The sequence below is a fragment of the Pteropus vampyrus genome, unplaced genomic scaffold, assembly GCF_000151845.1.
Source record: "Pteropus vampyrus isolate Shadow unplaced genomic scaffold, Pvam_2.0 Scaffold11, whole genome shotgun sequence".
Classification (NCBI taxonomy): Eukaryota; Metazoa; Chordata; class Mammalia; order Chiroptera; family Pteropodidae; genus Pteropus; species Pteropus vampyrus.
In genome coordinates, this window is record NW_011888792.1 from 16,164,361 (window position 1) to 16,184,377 (window position 20,017).

Below are 20,017 nucleotides of genomic sequence, written 5' to 3' on the forward strand. Positions count from 1 at the left end.
AAAAAAAAAAATGCTGTCAATTAAATTGTTGTCAGCCTGTAAGTAGTTTGTCATTTTCCCTAGCTGCTTTCAGGATTTTGTCTTTAATTTTTAGCAGTTTATCTCAGTGGCATTTTCTTTGTATATATACTGTTTGGGGTTTAGTGAACTTCTTGAATCGATATATTTACCTATTTTGTCAAATTTTAGAATTTTCCAGCTTTTTTTTTTTTCTATTGCAATCTTTCTCAACTTCCATAGGGGGTGGTTCCTCAAAGGAACCTTTTTTTTTTTTTTTTTTTTTTTTTCCCAATCTATTCTCTTTTGGTCAGATTGGATACTGTTTATAGATTTATCTTTAAGTTCACTGACTCTTTTGTTATCTCCGTCCTGCTATTTAATCCAAAACACTGAGGGATTTTTGCTTTTGTTTTTATTATTTTTTGTTCTAAAATTTTCATTTATTTTAAAATTATTCTATTCTATCATTTATTACTTAACTGAGAATTTCTCTTTCCATTCATTTCAAGGACATTTGCCCTTATTTGTTGGAATATTTTTACAAAATGCTTTTTTAAAGTTTTTCTCAAATGTTTATAACATCTCTGTTGTCTCAAATTTGATGTCTGTTGGTGGTCTTTTCCAATGTGAGTTGCTATGTTTCTGATTCTTTGGATGCCAGCAATTTTTGGATTATCTGTTCTTCATTTTGAATAGTATATTATGAAATTGTGTCTTGTTTAAATCATATAGAGCATGTTGGTTTTTCTGTTGTTTTGACAGAAAATCAACCTAGTTGGTTAAGACTGTAAGTTCTGTGGGCCATGGCTTCAATGTAAGTGTTGTTTTCAAATTTTTGTAGGGCTATTCAGACCTGTCTCATCTGTACCTTACTCACTGTCTAATCTGGGATTTTGGCAGTGGACTATCTCACAGTTCAGTTTCAAATGTCTATACATGCTGGTAGATCAGATTCACATAAGCACATCTCAGAGGTGAGCTCAGGAATTCAAAATCAACTCTATGGATTGCCTCCCAAGTTTGTCTCTATCCACAATACACTCCCTATTTTTGTGGTACCCAAGCTTTATTTTCCCATTCTTTGGCCAGAAGTCTGGGCCTTTATTTAACTGTCTCTGCCATGAACTTCTCACCTCAGTGCCCATGATGCAAGAAACAAAAAGACAGAGAAAAAAATATAACAGTAGATATAACAGTAGATTTGTCCTATCTTTGTGGGACCATGATCTTCTGAATATAGGAAGTTTCTCTGCCTTAGACTTTTAGATCCTACAGCTGCCTACTTTCACTGCTGCTGCTTCTATTGCTACACCATACACTTGTTTGAGTATTGAGACAAAGGAAAACAGAGAAAAAGTAAACAATTAAGGAATCCTCCCACTCTACCTCTGAATGTTAAGAGATCCCTTTTCCTCTCCTTGTGCCAGAATTAGAGGGCTTATTCATGAGAGAACTTAATCAGAGACCATGGCCATGTCCCTGATTAAGACCTGTACTGAATCAAGGTCGGAGTATACCAGCAGGAGAAAAAGACAAACTCACCCGTTTTGACGATACTTTGAATTCCAGTCTTATTCCTTAATATACTTATTCCTCAAATAGTATATTGAGGGCTCTCAATTTACTATGTACACTTGAGAGCCCTCAACATAGCTCTCGCATGCATTTTGTCCAGGTTTTATAGCTGTATTCAGTGGGAGAGACAGTGGAGTGTGCTTACTCCATATTACATGGGACCAGAACTCTTCACCTTACTTATAATTTAATATATGTTTTTATTCTACAAAAATAATCATTAGTCCTAAAAAAAGAGGTCACTGAATTTGGAACTTCATAGTAACAGATTTTAAAAAAATCTGTTTAAAAATCTCTTTAAAAATCTCTTTAAAAAAACTCTTTAAAACTTGAATCTGTTGAATATTTATTTATTTTTTTAAGTCCATTCTTTCACTGTAGGCATATAGAAAATTAGTTGTAGTTCAAGCTTTGTCAACTAACCAGTTGAGACAAATCTCTGTGTACCTTGGAATTTGTTTCTTTAGCAGTGAAATGAATCAGCCAGAGCAAAATATTCTAATATATTACTTGCAACCCAAATCATTTTATTTGAAATCAATTTAAATAAATAAATCTAAAATTCTCATATTTTAGTCTTCACATTTTCTCTATGGCATGTTAAGCTTGGATCCTTTTATATTTTTTCCCTGATAAAAAGCACACCCAGTTCCATATTAAACTTATCTACTCCCTTATGTGTTAGAGCCAAATGCCTCTGGTTTATTAGAGTGTTTTGTGCACACCTCTTCCTAACTCCACATTCACTGATGACATGTTAGTACCTTGGATTCAGCTGTAGTAGAAATATTTGCCCAACGAAAACTGTCAAATGTCACAAATTGGATCTCTTTCTGTCTTTCCTTTTTTTAAACGTACCCTGCTCCAACTGGTTATTAAACATTTACCAGAAAGACACTGCTTATACTCAAGAATAGACATTTTTAATTCATAGATAGAAAAATTATTTTATAGATGACAAAGGTTAACAAAAGGTAGATTGGGAGATAGATATATCCTATATTAGATATGTCAGTTCTAATTTACTGTCATAGAACTTGGCTGTAATTTTTGAAAACTTGCCTAGCATTCTAGACACCCTGTCAAATTCTGACTGCAAATAAAATGAAATTGTATAAATAAGTTGTAGCTTATGCAGCCAAAACCTTGGCTGTTTGTTCAAATCCTCTAATGATCACTCTAGGAATAAGATGGGCAAATATTGCCTGTAGAGCCTGTGGATACAGCTTATATGCCATATCCAAGTATAAATCTACTTGAATTGCGAGAAATTATTGCAGCTGCCGTAGCAAATTTTTCCCAAGTAACATTTAAGTAGAAGAGCCCATGAATGTGATTTACATAAGTCACCTTGAGGGAAAGTAATTTTTTCTTTATAAGAGTTCTATGTAGGCAGAGTTGCATGTTACCATGCAAGTGGAGAGAAGTTAATTGGCGGAAGGCAAGATGGTGGTGCATATTTCGTACTGAGAATTAAGAAGTGATGGATGGCTCTCACTCAAAACACATTTGCCCTGGTGATTTTATCATAGTACCATAATTCAAGTTATAGCCTCCATGTTGAAGAGTCAGAAATATAATTTTATCAAAACAAGAAGGGACCTGCTAACAGAAGGATGCTTATAAAGAAATCTGAAGATCGTGTGAGAACAAAATACTAAGTATACTTTGGTATAGTATATGAACCAGACTATATAAGTAGACAGACCCTACATGGAATGCCAAATCATTATCAGAAGGTTATTGATTTGAGTCAAATGAATGTACAATGGAATCAGTTCTAAGAGAATCTGATTTGTTCATCTCTACAATAGGATTTATCTAATCATTGAAACTTTAATTATTGAAATCATTGGCTGAGATAAGTTCTGGCTCCACAATAAGGATGAGCTTAGGAATACACCATCCAAAATCAGTTGGCTAAAGCTGCTACTGTGACTCATCTGATTTGACAACTATATCTGATATTCATATTAAAGCATTATTTTTGTCTTACTGTTTTTAAAAAAGATACTTCATATATTTATTCAGATTACAACGAAAGCATTTCCACACATACCCATGTTTAATTTTGAGGGGAAAATAACAAACCTATTTATATAAGTTTTTCTGATTATTTTTTCTACATTAATGATATCAAAGTAAGTTTGTAAACAGGACACAGTTGTGTCTATAATTAGTATAAAAAAGATACTGTAATATACATATTTGATTTTTTTCTCTCATCTCTAGCTCCAAAAGCATTTGACACAGGTAGAAATACAGCAAAAATGTAATATTCAACAAAATAAAACAGTCCTCTTTGGCAGCATGACAGTTGTGTGGTGGGCTCCATTCTACTTCTGAACGTATTTCTGAACATTAAGAAATATGTGATCGAAATTAAAACAAAAACAAAAACAAAAGCAGGCATAAGCTCAAAAGAAAATATTCAAGTGCCAGAAATGTATTAAATAAATGTTACTGAGGAAAACAGAAAGAAAGCTTGTGTTTGGCTGGTATTGAAGTGTGAAAAAATAGTTCTTTGGTAGCAGAGGATTAGCTTTTCCTAAATCTAAAGATACCATGATTACCTGATCACCTTAGTGTGGGCCGTGGATCACAAGCTGAAAGGAACTCTATAAAAACCCAGACCTTATTCCTTTTTGATTATAGCTGGCTACCTTGAAATTGGTTCTATTTTTATAGAACTTTAAAAACATAAGAAATAGCTGATAAACATGTGTTAAGAACATCTTTTATAAGGTAGCCTCAGTGGTTTCTTATTTCCAAAGATATTTGTATTGATTTAATAATAATTACAATAATTTAATAAATTGCTTTGCTGTAAGGACTATGAAAATCCCAAATAAAGATGAAGGAATTCTTATTTCTTTGCTTCAAATCTCAACTGAGACAACTTCACATTTCATTTCAGATCCCTTACTTGAAATATTCTATTTTTAGTTATTAAATTCTGTGACCAAAACCCAAACCAAACTAGTTTAACCAAAGAATGTGAATATACTGCCCCAGACAATTGAGAACTGGGAACGTGTGGTTGCAGCTAACTTCAGCCATGAATGGACCTATGGATTTGAATTCATGTCTGGTTTTTGTCTGTCTCCTCATTTTTTGACTCTAGCAGTCTTTGCTTAGCTCGACTCTTCAAGGTTGATTTCACTACATTATTGAGTAATCTGACTACCAATTTATCTTTCAACAATCCCTAAACCTAACATTCCTCTTAGAAAAATAAATACCTTCCTGATAGCTCAGACATAACATCTATAGTAAGATATTTGTCATCTTGAGTTACACATCAACCTCTGAAACAATCAAGAGGCCAGACTTGTGTCACATGCCTACTTCTCTATTCAGGGTATGAATTTATTTAATCTAAACTGTATGTGTTCATTTAAGGAAAGAGCAGGAAACAGACCAATCATCTGGTAACCACTACAGTATCCGTTCCAAAGGTATTTTCCATTTGCTCCATTAGTTCCATTCTCCACTACTTTATACCATGCTAAACAGCAAACCAGAGTAGACTAAATCTGTAGCACTCTTTCCTCTATTCTAGTTGTATTAAAGCAAAAACAGTCCCTGGATTTAGATGAGGGAAGATAAGAGTGAAGTTGATTATTCTACCAAATCGTCTTTGTGGGATAACTTTAGGCTAACTACATTTATCACCTCTTCTCTCAAGATGTATTTTTCTCCATTACTCTCCCATTTCCCTTTAAATTACTCAAATCTGATGGTGCTATTTGTTTCTGCTTGAAAATATGATTCACCCAGTATATTTATTTCACTGGTCTTCAAAGGTTTTATAATTTTCTATTTCTAACTATTAATTTAATTTTGATTAGTTTTATTGTTAATTTTTCTAGCTGGGTAGTTAAATGTTTGCTTTATATATTTTACACACACAAACACACACACACACACACACACACACACATATGTGTGTATATGTGTAAAAATATATAATCGCGCCACACACATCGAGACTGTTTTCTAATCTTAGGAGTACTACCAATATCTTTTGCAAAATTGTTTGAGAGACAACGATTATTCTTCAAATTCTCAACCTTTTTCCAATAATAGTTTTGTATTATCCACAGAAATAGATAAGTATAAAATACCTCTTCAAAGCTAGTATTAAAAGTTTTAAAGAGCACAAATCATTAGCCTCAAATATAATCCCCTATAATATGTGGCTACAATTTGCAAACTATTATTAATACTCAATCATAGAAATCTTCCATTCACTTATTCTCTTAAATCATTATTTTTATTATTTTCTCTGCTTGGAATTCTCCCCCTCCTTTTAAATTAAATCAATTATACCCACTTCATAATTTAAGTCAAGATTTTATTACTTTGAAAAAGCTTTTCTATTATCAACTCATATTATTTATTACTTTGGAAAAGCTTTTCTATTATCAAATCATATTATTCTCTTTTCTGTACTATTAAAATTATTATTATAAGTAGTGCTTATCTATCATTTATCAATTACAATAAAATCTTGTGATATTTTGTTATTTTTCTGGGGCCATTACTGGTAAAATTCCATTAGTAAATGTTTCATGATGAGATAAAGTTTTGGTTTTCTTTTTTGTTTTATTTTGCTTTTCCAATATTGTCTTGACAGTTGTGAAGCACTGGCTGGAGGCTGGTTGATTTCCCTTTTTGAGCGGTTAAATCCAAACTACAATCACTTCCTTCATTGGGTTCTCACCTCTGGGGCTTTTCTAACTCATTGTAATTGGCCCTGAGCAAGTACCAGATCTCTAGAAACAGACCCTGTGCCCCAGAGCCAGCAGAAATTATTCAAATTTGCTAAATTATACAGAGAGCTCACAAAATCTAGCTAACCTCACCTCATTAGCCATACATAAGCTTTCCTCTATCGCTCTAGTTTGCTGTTCTGTCTCTGTGTACAACATTATGTGGCCTTGTCTAGAAGTATTCTACTATTCAGAGCTGTAAGTAACAAAGAGTTCTGCCTTTGACCTGAGTGTCAGTGTATTGTGTCCTTCCATCAAAAGAATCTCTAAAATTTAAAGAACATATTATTTCTCCTTTTGCATCCATAATTTTCATTCTCTCAATAGCTTTTTCAATGACTATTTTAAACTTTTTTTCTCCTAAAGTACTTCACACTAATATTCTAGGATGACTCTACTTGTATAAACTCATACATTATAAGATGATTAGCACTTTCCTCTACAATCTCTTTCATTGTCTTTCAACTATTTTGTCTTATTATTTCAAATGACTTTCTAGTAGACTGGATTAGTGTTCTCAATTCTTTATACCTTCCTTCAATAGGAAATATACATTCTTGTCCTTTGACATATGACTCCTCAGTTCCTCTTAGGGAAGTGGATTATAATTTTCCACCAATTATTTTGGACTTGCCCATTTGACTTACTTTGTCCAAAAGACTGTGGGTAGAAGTGACAGTGTGATAGCTCCAGGACAAAGCATCAAAAGGCAGTATGTGTTTCTACCCTTCCTTTTATGCTTTAGTGTGAGCCATTAGAAAAAACGCTGCCTGTGTCACCATTCATCCAAGGACAGTGAAAGATATATTGAGTGTGTTAGTGTTCTATTGCAATAATGAATTACCACAAACTTAATGGTTTATGGAATGCAAATGTATCATCTTACAGTTCTGTAGGTCAGAAATCTGACATGGGTCTCACCAAACTACTATCGAGGTTTTGTCAGGGCTGCCTTCTTTTTTGCAAACTCTATGGGAGAATTTTTTGAGGCGGGGGCCAGGGGGCGGTTATATTCAGGAAGTAGACAGATTTTAGTTTTATGTGGTTATAGGACTGAGAGCTTTCTTTCCTTTTTGGCTGTCAACTGAGGGCCATTCCTAATTTTTTTACGAACTACTTGTATTCTTTAGCTTGTGTGCCCCTTCTTTCATCTTCTATCCCAGTAATGTAGAATGAGTCTCTCATGTTTGGAATCTCTCTTCCTTCTTCTGTTTCATCACTCTAACCCATGCAGAAAAGATTCTCTAGTTTTAAGGATGAATATCATTAGTCTGGGACTACCCAGTGAATCTGGGATAATTTTCCTATCTCAAAGTTGATAACTTTAATCATAGCAGCACAGTCCCTTTTGCTATGTAAAGTAACATGTTCACAGGTCTGGGGATTAATGTGTGGACATCTTTGGCAAGATATTATTCTTACTACCACAGTAATCTAAAGCCAATCAGCCAACCTGGAACTAAGCCCAAATCTGTAGCAGAGCCTTCCAAAAGATCTATCCTGCAGCCTTGAGGAACAGAAGTGAACCCTATTAGCTACCTACAGCCAAGCATACTCAATTGGTATGTTTAGTGCCTCAAGAAAAGGCACTAAACTTGGCTCAGTCTTAGTTATGCCACAATTGACCTGCACATCAATAAACTCAAGACATATTTGTTGGTGTAAGACACAGATTTTGAATTATTTTGTTATAGAGTATGATTATATTAAAAACAACCTAGTACAGAATAGGTATGAGAAGTAATGGTGGGACCAACATGGATATTGTTGGGGTGTGGTAGATCCAGTGATGTTTGAAGTACATGTGCAAGACATATCTAAAGTAAGGAATTTTGGTAATCATGGCATTAATCCTTGTGATTTTATAGCTAAGCCCTGTACATTTTCTACATATGACTCCTCTCCTTTTCAAAAAACACTTTTGGTTTAATACTGTGCCCTAGAAGATGATCAAATGGTTGACTATGAATCTCAAGTTATCATGTGACCTAAGAATCCCCTTCTGAAATGGGTATTTTCTGACCTACTAAGTCATAAATTTGGATGTTTACAGCAACATTCTATAATCAAGTGGAAGTGTGATATATGAAATCAAGCCCAAGGAACTCCATGAGAAACAAGTAAGTTCCAGTAGGTCAGTAGGTCAGATTCCAGTAGGTCAGATTCTCATAGTGCCTACTCCTGATCATAGCTACCTTTTCAAGCCACATGCATGACCTTAGCAGGAATTTCCCACAACCAGCCCACTACAGAAGTTGAACCTTGCACAACCTACTGGTAGAAAATAGCAACCTATTTTCTAGTTCCAATCAGCAGGTCCTTCCATACTAGTGGTGAAGGGAAATCTCCACTTCAGAAATTCAAATAGCACGTCTGACTGTTCATTTCCCCTGGAAGTACAGATGATCAGCATCATCCAGTTATTCACAAACCATAACTCACATGTTGACTGGATGCCATAGAGAAGGAAGGACATGATTCATAAATTAGTGACAAGTTGTTTGGGAAGAGATAAGTAAAAGGACACCTTAGTATGGGCAAACAGTATAACCACAACAGAGGAAGCTCTTACTATCCATGTAGGAAAGATGATTGGTTCTGTAAATGTCTGACAGCCTTTCTTTCCAGAAATATGAGCTCTTCCTCAATGTCCTCTTGAATAAAGTGATCATGGTGACAGTAGAGGTTACTTGTGTATTTTAAAACATATACCTCTCCTCTAAGATTTGATTGGCTGAAGCCCACTTGCCAGTAGCAGTAATCAGCCATGAACTCCCAATATGACATCATTCCCCTGAGACAAAGCTGTCACCTGAAAGCAAGTTGTTTTCTTGCATACCTTCATATTGGAAATGGAAGCATCTCTGTTCCTTTAGTATAGATATTTATTCTGAATAGAATCTGCTTTTCCTGACTTATAGAATGCTCTATTCATAATCATATACCATCACTTATCATAAAGCTTTATCATATATACAACAACCTTAAAACTGTTAAAGGTCGGTGGAATCACATTTGAAGAACAGTACCAGCAGACTAAACACTTAATGTGGCTGGGAAGCACCCTCTAGGACATGTTATATGCTCTGCTAGCGTGACAGTGCTCTTGCTTTTAGAACCAGCATTCAAGGTTCCAAAAATGAATGAGTGGACATGAGCGTAGCTGTTTACACTATGGACCTTAATTTCCCATTAACAAAAGTTTTGTTTCCTATCTTTACAACATTAGGTTCTGATGATTTGGAGGTTGTGGTTCTTTGGGGAATGATGCTTTCGCCAAGGGACTCATTATTGATCCATTAAACTAGAAGCTAAGCATTTTGTGTCCCTTCTGTCACTGGAGCATTAAAGTGGAGAAGTTTACTGTGTTAGCTGAACTGATTTGTCTTGATTGATTTTCTACTATTCAGTGGAGTCAGAGAGAACTAGGCCTGGAACACAATGGCCCGTAACAGGCTGGACAAGTTGTGGGAACTACTCAAAGTCCCTCAGAATGTAGCAGCTTCTCTTACTGTATCTGTGTTTTCTAGTAAAAAGTAATGGAGAAATAGAACTACTTCACACAGTGTGGGGTACTTTAGGAAGAGGTTTTTGGGGAAATGAATCTGAGACCCACCAGGCAAAGAGCCATGGTTGTACTGTTGGCTGAAGGTGAAGTGAATGTGGAAGGGGTAGAGAAAGGGATGTTACAGATGCCAACTGTGACAGCATGACCTTTTGCACAGTAAGAATTGTAGCTACTAAGCATGTTTTCTTCTTTACTTTTATATACATGTTTGTATATATTAACAAATCATTTTGTACTTTCTCCCTATGGTTCCCTTATTATCTAATACAAATGGTGTCATCAGAGGTTGAATTTACATTTTAGCTTTCAAGTTTTAGGACACCCAAGAGAAATAGTGACTGAGCTAGAAAAGAACATAATACACAGGTGAATAGAATGGTATGTGGGATTTTGTATGTCCACTTTTGAAGAGAAGATGATTATGCCTTTGACTTTACAAGTATAGTTCTGCAAAGTAAGCAAAGCATGATGCTATTACTTTTGGTCAGAACTTAATGTATAACGGGTGTGTATAGCTACGAAGTCCACACACACATGCACTGTACAGGACTAAAGTCAATTAGGCATCACCTCCACCTGTGAAGTCGGAACTACATTTCACAGAACCTTCTTCACTGAATGGTTATTGGATAAGACTTCCCCAGGAGAGAGTTCAGGACTTTTGAAAGAATAGAGTGAAGGGAAAGCCATGATCCCTGGGCAGAGGCGAAGTTCACAGCAGAGGCCTGGCAAGCTCTTGAGGACCACCTCTTCACTGTAACCGACTGGACAATTTGTGGGAGCTACTCAAAGTCCTTAAAAATGTAGCAGCTTCCAGGCAGGCACTTGAGGACCTCTGGTTCAGTTTTCAGGCAAATACTCTTTGATGTCTACTCCTGTGACAGCTCCCCAAATAAATGGTGGAAAACTTCCCTGAATTTTGCTCCCTCAGCAACTGTAAAGTCATATAAAGACCTAATTCTGTATTTACGGAGAGAGGCTTCTGTTTTCCTGATTGAATCCAGATTGATAGTGGATTGTAGTTCCTGAAGGACTGAAAATGGAATATAGGGTTTCTATATTCTATTTAGTGTTTAATTCTGAATAAGTGTTCAATCAATTGTTTCTCTAGGTTAAATCTGTTCTTCACCTCATATAACTAAAAAGCTAAAAAAGAGAAATGGTAGGGAATTTTAGGAAAAGACTTTTGCTTCCCATGTTATTAACTTCATATAGTGAGTAATACTTAGGAAATAATCCTCTTGAGTTGTCCAAGGTCTTGAATTATTTACCTAGGTCATAATAGATTAAATATTTCCCTATGTTTACCAAACAGACTTCCTTTTGATAGCTTAGATCCACTGGGATTTGTCAGCTGCCTCAAGGAAGAAAGGAAATACAAAAAAACAAGGGAAAGACTATAACAAAAAACTTCACTTGTATAAATACATAAAGTAAAACAGGGTGTAGCTAATCCTGGACATTACTATAGTATTCCATTTCTGAAATTACTTGATATATAATTTCATAAAAAATACATCTTCCTGTAGAAGTCTTTTCTTCAAATACTTTTTATATTTTTAAAAGACCTTTAAAAGTCAATCTTTGCTATTCTTTCCTGAAATGTACATTCTTTGACATTTAAAATTATGTCTTTACAGACATTTCTGTTCAACTGTACTACAAAATTCAGAGATTGACATTCACCTGCATGCATGGAAATCCTTTGATGTCATGGCTCCTAAAACATGGTCATGTGTTGTTTTGTTTTTTCCTCTTAAGATGGCTATGAGTAAATGGAAACAGTCAAGCTAAGAAAATTGAGGTTCTGTATTGAGAGTAGATAATCAAACATATTAGAAACTATGAAAAGACTCTAGGTTTTATAATTTAATATCAGCAGCATCAACTGGAAATCAGTCAATAGAAAATTATAAAAGTTTCTTGACATTTTGATAATGATGCATTCAGTTCACTTAGAGTTTTCAACAACTGACCACTTACTTGCAAGAACTAGCAAATGTATACTTTCTTCTGACAGTAATCTTTGCAATTTATTGATTACAAAAGTCTGCTTTACCTAAAGTGAATTGACATTTATATTACTAACTTAGCAAAGATGAAACTTTAAGGAGTTTATTGCTCTGCCCTGAGGGGCAGCAGTATCACATAACATAAAAGGCTTTGATCTGGCTTCTAAGGTAGACGGAAAGAAAATGTGTTTGAAAGTAGTTCTTTTTTTCATATACCAATTTTGCTGTGCAATAGACGATAATGTTTTTATTGGAATGACTGAAGAGAAAAGCATGTTTTAGTGAATGAATTTATAAACAGATATCATCTGGTTGAATTCAACTGTTAATAAATGCAATGGAAAAAGAGAAGTAGAAAATTAAGTGGGATTAAACCTGGGAAACAAGTCTTTCATAATTCTAAACTTTTCTTTAGAACCTAGATAAGAATAAAACTTTCCTGAAATCACAACAGTTTAGAGATACCTGTGCCTAAATAATGATAATAAAAGCAGAAACTACCATGATTCTGTATTATTATCTCGATAATAATGCTATTCACATTATTAAATTTGGATGGCCCACTTCTATTTCTATGCTGCACTGATACGGCTATCATACTAGAAAATAAATTCAGTTTCCTATTTAATACTGCTGCAAAGCTATTTTAGGATATTTTACAGAATCTATGATTGTGCTCTTTTGATAGATTCTATTATTTCTTTTTCATTAATATTGATTAAATGTATATTATTGCCCTCCAATTCAGTCCTTTTAGTCTATTTACTTTCAATGATTTAATCATTTACTTATAGAACTTATTCTATTCAGGTTCCAATACCCATTTCTTTCATTTTCATAGACTATTATGAAGACAACTCCCTTTGAACAACTTTGTATCCACCAGGCTTCAATAATACTGTTAGTACGTATTAGTTAAATTAATAATTGAGGAAATATTTGCTGATATCTACATTACTGAGTAAACAGACTGTCATACACGTTTTTGTAAATTTGTTATATTTTCTCAGCTACTTAGAAATCTTTTTGAAAAACAAGGTTTAAGAATTCTTAAATATTATGAAATTTCATTTTCTTTACAATATCCATTTATTTATCTTTAAATGGAGGCAATCCCACAATAATTTGAGATGTATGAAATGTTTTAATTGGTATTATAGATCAATTTCACTATATATGGTAAAATAATTTTTGCCATTTAACCTAAAGATTCTGCTTTATCAGAAAAATATATTTTAAAAATATCACCAGATTTAAAGAACATGAGAATGATGAATATTTTGTCTTTTAAACTCTGTACAAGTAGGCTGGCATGAAGCTGATAACACTGGATTTTGCTAAAGGTAAGAAAATATAACTAGAACAATAAGCCCATATAAAATGATCCTATTTTATAAGATACAAAGAAATAATAGTATATTTTTAAAGGAGATTAAAAGACAAATCACGAGGTTATTAATATACTGGCAACATTATTAATTTTCAGAAAATATGATTATAGGAAGTATAAATTCTCTATTAGATTTTTAGATGTAAAACTATGAAGAGAAAAAAAAGGCCCAACTTCCCAGATAATCAGTGTTATTTAAAAATATAGATATATTTAAAATATGAATGTATGATAATGGATAAGGTGAAAAGGAAAATTTCATATTCCCTTACACACTTCTCTATGCTTGTCAATTGTATCTACTGTTAACATTTGTTTTGCATTCCATAAAATTAGATAAATAAATGTATATATCAGTTCGTATCTTTTTTTATACAGTTAGTCTTTCAGTACACAGTACACTATAAGAATTTTTATAAAATTCTTATTTATAAAATTCTTATTTATAAGAATTTTATAAAATTCTAAAAAAGAATATTCGTTGCTTTTTTTCATAATATACTTTGGATATGTTTTCCTATCAGTCCAAAAAGATCTAACTTGTTCATTGTGTATTCCTGTATTATATATATGAACAAACATGGATGAACACAAACAGACATTCACCAAAATTTTATGTAAAGCATTTCTTCTTATTTAACTTTACATTGTTATATGTTTTTGTTATTATATGCAATATTAGAAAACATATTCTGGTGAATGTAAGCATGCTCGTCTAGAATGTAAAAGCAGCTATAATGACTCATTTTAAAAGTATAATCCTATGAAAAATTACTGATTGTGGTAACTATTGTTCATAATGTAAGTGCAATTTTAATTTATATAGATATAAATATAAAAAATGTAGGTACGGGTTGCCATGGATTTGTTCCCTAACTTATTCTCTCTCTGCTTTTTCCTTCTCTTCCTCATTTCTCTTTCTCATTTACCAGGTATTGGCAGTTTAAAAAGTGCTATATTGTTTGTATTTTTATTTTTTTAATCACAAGTGAGGTTATGTGTCATTCTATGTATTTATTAATATTTCTAATTGTTATTTTGCGTTAAACTGCTGATTTACATCCTTTCATAATTTTTCTATTTTTAAAATCTTGGATGAGTCTTTTGTACACTAATAGTTGTTTGCAAAAATATTATGTTTTTTTCCTACCTTTTAAATAATTTTTCTTTCTATGCTTACTGTCATTATTTTTTGGGAAAGAAAGTTTTTATCCACCCCCTCCCACCCAACCTTTGTGGCTTTGATTAAAAGAATTTTTAATTAAGAGAATTTTTCCATTTCAAGAAATAAAAAGTTAAAACATCATGCACAACCTATTTTTTTATGTAGAATAATATTATTAAATAAAAGTATGTGTGAGCCATGTATATAATTTAAAATTTTCTGGTAGTCACGTTTAAAAAGAAACAGGTGATATTAACTTTAATACATCTTATTTACATTAACATCCAACATATTATCATTTCAACATGTCATCAATATAAAAATTATTAGTGAAATAATTTAAATTATTTTAAGATATGTATATTTTATACTTACAATACATCTCAACTTATAAATCTGTTTTCATTGGAAATACTGTATTTTAATTTAATAAAATGTACAGTTTTAAATGTTGATTGATATCCATTTTTTCCAATCAGCTATTTTCCAATAACTGAATCTAACATTAGTTTTAAATTTAAATACAATTAAATGAAGTAAAAAATTTGTTGCTCAGTTACACCAACCATATTTCAAGTTCTCAACAGCCAGGTGAGGCTAGTGGCTACCATACTGGACAACGAAGTACTAGAAATTTTAGATTAGCTGTTGGGATATTAGCTCACTGTGTGAATGAGTTTGGGATCCAGCTTCATTTTCCTCCAGAGTTAAACATTTTTATTAGCATCGTATTTTTTAAAAATAGAATCTTTCTTTTCACCACTAAACTTTATTGTGAACAAAATCTCTACTCTCTGGATCTGAGTTTTCTCTCCTGTTTCATTAAATGTCTTGCCTCTTCTCTAGTTTTTATTTCCTAATGAATCTAGTATAACACAATGCTAATATAGTCCCTTCAATCCAATCCATCAGATTCAAGCTAGCCTTTATTAGAAAGTAAAACATATTTCTTTAGTTTCTTCTACTTTCTAATTTTAATTCCTTCCATCTAAGTTTAGATTTTTGAATAAAGTAATGCCAGTAAAAAAAAAAAAATTGATAGGCCCAAACCTGAAGTAATCACAGCTGCTTTTACATTCTACAAAAGCATGAGTTTCACCAGGGCAAGTGTGCTGCTATAGGAGAAACTCTGTAATTCAAGAAACTTCCTTACTCCCTTGTGGTGGTAGGAGGCATAATTCATCAAAATGTTTTTAGTCATAAAATATAATTTATTATAGTCTTATTTTCTCCTTTAATAATGTGTCATATTCAATGGAGCAAAATTAAACTCCAAAAGGCTTAAAATGATGTAACTTTTAGGTGCTTACTTGAAAAAGAAGACTGGAAACAGTGGAATTTCATCCTGATACATAGCACCAATGTTCTAAAATTCATCTGTGAATAACTTTTCCAAGTTCCTATCATTCCAAGGGCTATTCCTAACTCACTGTCCACCCCAAAGTCCACTGTCTTTAATTCTGTCCTTTTATTGTGCAGATATCCTCTTTTCTTTAATAAATAAATTTAGTCTCCTTTTAATGTAAACCAAATTTGTTTTTCCCGTTTCTTTTACTTTTCTCTACTTCTCCGTATCAAATGACAATGAAATCAGAATAATGTAGAAAGGAGATAGAATTATCTGAGTGTATATATCTTAATATTTTTCCTATTGTACTTATAACTATATATTTGACTTAGACTATTTTTTCTTTTCATATTAAAAGTTTTCAAAGTATTCTCTATACAGAAATTCTATTCATCTATAGATTTACATAGGTCCTATCTACCTGTATAGAAATTAGTGAGCACTTCTGACAATTATTATTCATATTATTGAATTAAAATAATACTAACCCAAATATACATAGTCTTCTCTATGAAAATTTAATCTTAGATATGTATTCTTTTTACTTTTTAGTAAATTTGTCTCTTCCAAATTTACAAATGTCTAAGAATGAAAATTTTTCCAAAGTGAATGGTACTTTATATAATACTAACTAGATTTCTGTGAGATGGAGGCAGTATTTGGTGGTAGGGAAGTGATTCTTAGTTTTTTATTCAAATTCTCAATAAATTGATCATACCCATAGAATATATCTGTGGTCAACTCTTTCTTTGTATTTAAATGAAGTTCCTAGGATCCAAAATAAAATATGATCTAGCATTTGTAAAGTTATGGAAAAGAACTCCTATAATACACTAGTGCTTTCTAACATTTCCTCTATAACCAAGAAAGAATGATTTAGAGATGTCAGCATTATGGCAGGGTGAGATGATCCCTTTGTCTCTCCCCATCAATGTACAGCTAGTGGGACGTCTAAAACCCAACAAAGGTTTCTCCACTCAGCATACTAGGACACCTGATATATTCATACATTAGCAAATATGAAGGTAAATGTATTAGAATACATATGGGAGACAGAACAAGGGGTAAGATGAGGACAACGCTTGAAGCTCCATTCCTTGACTGCTACGGCTGAGGCAGAGGCCCTGGCAAGGGTGGTAGCAGTGTTAGAGTCAGGTCTGCAGCTCTAGCCCCAACACCATGGCCTGGCAAAGGCTAAAAAAAGCAGAAGTGTCAGTGTCCAGCTTCCTCCCCCAGTTGCAGTGGTGCTCAAACTACCAGAGAGACTGGAGGAAGCAGTGGAGAGACAGCACAGTGAACCAGCAGCCATAGAGAACTAGGCAGCAGCATGGCAGGCTTACAAACTTGGCTCTCCTGCTACAGTGGTGGCACCCAAAGATACAGGTGACCTAGACACACTGAGGGACCCACCACCCTTGTCATACTAGGAGCAACTCCCACTACCACAGCAGTACTTTCCACCATGGGGACGCCAGCAGTGGCAACACACCAACAATCCCAGAGTACAAACAGCAGAAGTAAGAGAAAGCAAAGACTTGTGCTATAGCATCATCTATTGAAAAATAAAAGAAAGATCTCTAATTATCAACTGGATAAATTGACAAAATCAAAACTCTACCTAAATAAAAAAGGTGTTCACTACTTCAAATGCACTGACAGTAATAACCCATCAAGTACCATGCACACCAAGGTAACACAGTATCACAAAAAGAATGAGCGTTCTACAGAAATCAAACTTGAAATCAGGAAAGATGGTGAACTTAGAATTCAAAATAGCAGTCATGAAGAAACTCAATGAAATACAAGAAAACTCAGAATCAAAGTTCAATAAACTCAGGAATAAAATTAATGAACAGGAGGAGTATTTACCAAAGAGACTGAAACTCTAAAAAAAGAACCAAACAGAAATTCTGGAGCTTAAAAACTCAATAAATCAGATGAATAAATCAGCATTAGAACCCACTGGAAATAGAGCAGACCATATAGGAAACAGAATTAGTGAGCTTGAAAATAGAAATCTAGAAATAATTCAGGTAGAAGAGAGAACATTAAAAAAAAAATAAAAAATGAAATAACTCTTTAAGAACTATCTGACTCCATTAGAAAGGGCAACAAAAAAATATATTGGGTATTCCAGAAGGAGAAGAGAAGGAGAAGGGAACAGAGTGCCTATTTAAAGAAATAATTGATGGGAATTTCCCAAACCAGGAGAAGGAAATGGACATACAGGTAGTTATAAGAACCTAACAAAACACCCAATTATCTCAACACAAAATGACCTTCTACAAGACACATTATATTAAAACTGTCTAAAGCCAATAATAAAGAAAGAATTCTTAAGGCTGCCAGTAAAAAAAGACAGTAACCTACAAAGGAAATTCCGCTGGGCTATCATCAGATTTCTCAGCAGAAACTCTAGGCCGAGAAAGAGTGAAATGATATATTCAAAATGTTTAAAGATAAAACCACCACCCAAGAATATTCTATCCAGCAAAGTTATCCTTTAGTTATATAGGAGAAACAAAGGCTTTCTCAGACAAACAAGAGTTGAAGGAATTCACCACAACACATGAATTATAAGAAATATTTAAGGGAGCTCTTCTAGCTGAAAATTTCAGACAAAAGTATACAGAACTTTGAGTAAGGTGACCAAAAGACATACAGAAGCAGAAAATTGTAATTCTATGGCAGAATAAGGTATTGAATACTCAGTTATAATATAAAGGTTGAAGGGAAAAAAACACATTAAAATAACTATAGCTACTTCAAGTTGGTAACAAACACACAACATAAAAGGGCATAATTTGGGATGACAAAACATAGAAAGGAGGAAGAAAAGAACAGAACCTGTATAGAAATATAAAGACACAATCAGATGAAAAATGACTATATAATCTATGAGACACTTTATAGAAATCTTATTGTAACAACAAAATTCCAGAGTTGAGACACAAAACAAAAAAAGAAGAAACAGAAAAAAAAAAATAACTGAAAAATCACCAACTAAATTAGCAGAAAGAAACACAGGGAACAGAAATTATGGTGACACAGAGCCATCAGAAAATAAAAGATAAAATGGCAGTAGTAAGTCCTCATATATCAGTAATCATATAAATGTAAATGGACTGAACTCACCAACAAAAGGCAAAGAGTAACTGGATAGATAGATTTAAATAAAAGACATAACTATATGCTGCCTTCAGGAGACCCATCTTAACTCCAAAAATAAACATAGGCTCAAAGTTAATTGGTAAAAGCTGATACTCCAAGCAAACAGTATCCAGAAGAAAGTGGGTATAGCCACACTTATATCAGACAAAATAGACCTCTAACCAAAATAGTAACAAAAAACGAAGATTGATATATAATGAAAAAGAGTACGATCCATCAAGAAGTCATACTGTGTATTAATATATATGCATCTAATGTAAAGGACCAAAATATATAAAGCAAATAATAGCAGTCCTAAAAGGAGAAATGGACGGCACCGCAATAATAGCAAGATACTTTAACACCAATGGATAGGTTACCCAGGCAGAAAGTAAACAAGGAAACATGGCTTTAAATGACACATTAGACCAGATGAACTTAATAGATATTTCCAAACATTCCATTCAAAAGCAACAGAATACATATTTTTCTCAAGTGCACAGGGAATAACCTCAAGGATAGACCACATGTTTGGACATACAAGTTTCAATAAATATAAAAAGACTGAAATCATATTAAGCATCTTTTCTGACCACAGTGGTATGAATTCAGAAATGAACTACAAGAAGATAGCTGGAAAAATCACGAATATGTGGAGATTAAACAACATGTTACTGAATAATTATTGGGTCAAAGAAGAAATAAAAGAAAAAATCAAAAGATACATAGAGACAAGTGGAAATGAAAGTACGACAAACCAAAATTTTTTGGGATGCTGCAAAAGCAGTACTAAGAGGAGCGTACAACAATACAGGCCTACCTAAAGAAACAAGAAAAATCTCAAATAAACAATCTAAATTTATATCTTAAAAAATGAGAAAAATAAGAATGAATGAAGCCCAAAGTCAATAGAAGAAAGGAAATAATAGAAATGTGAGTGGAAAGAAATGGCAGAGATTAAAAAGAAAATAGAAAATATTAATGATTTGTTCTTTGAAAAGATAAACAAAATTGACAAACCTTTAGCTAAACTC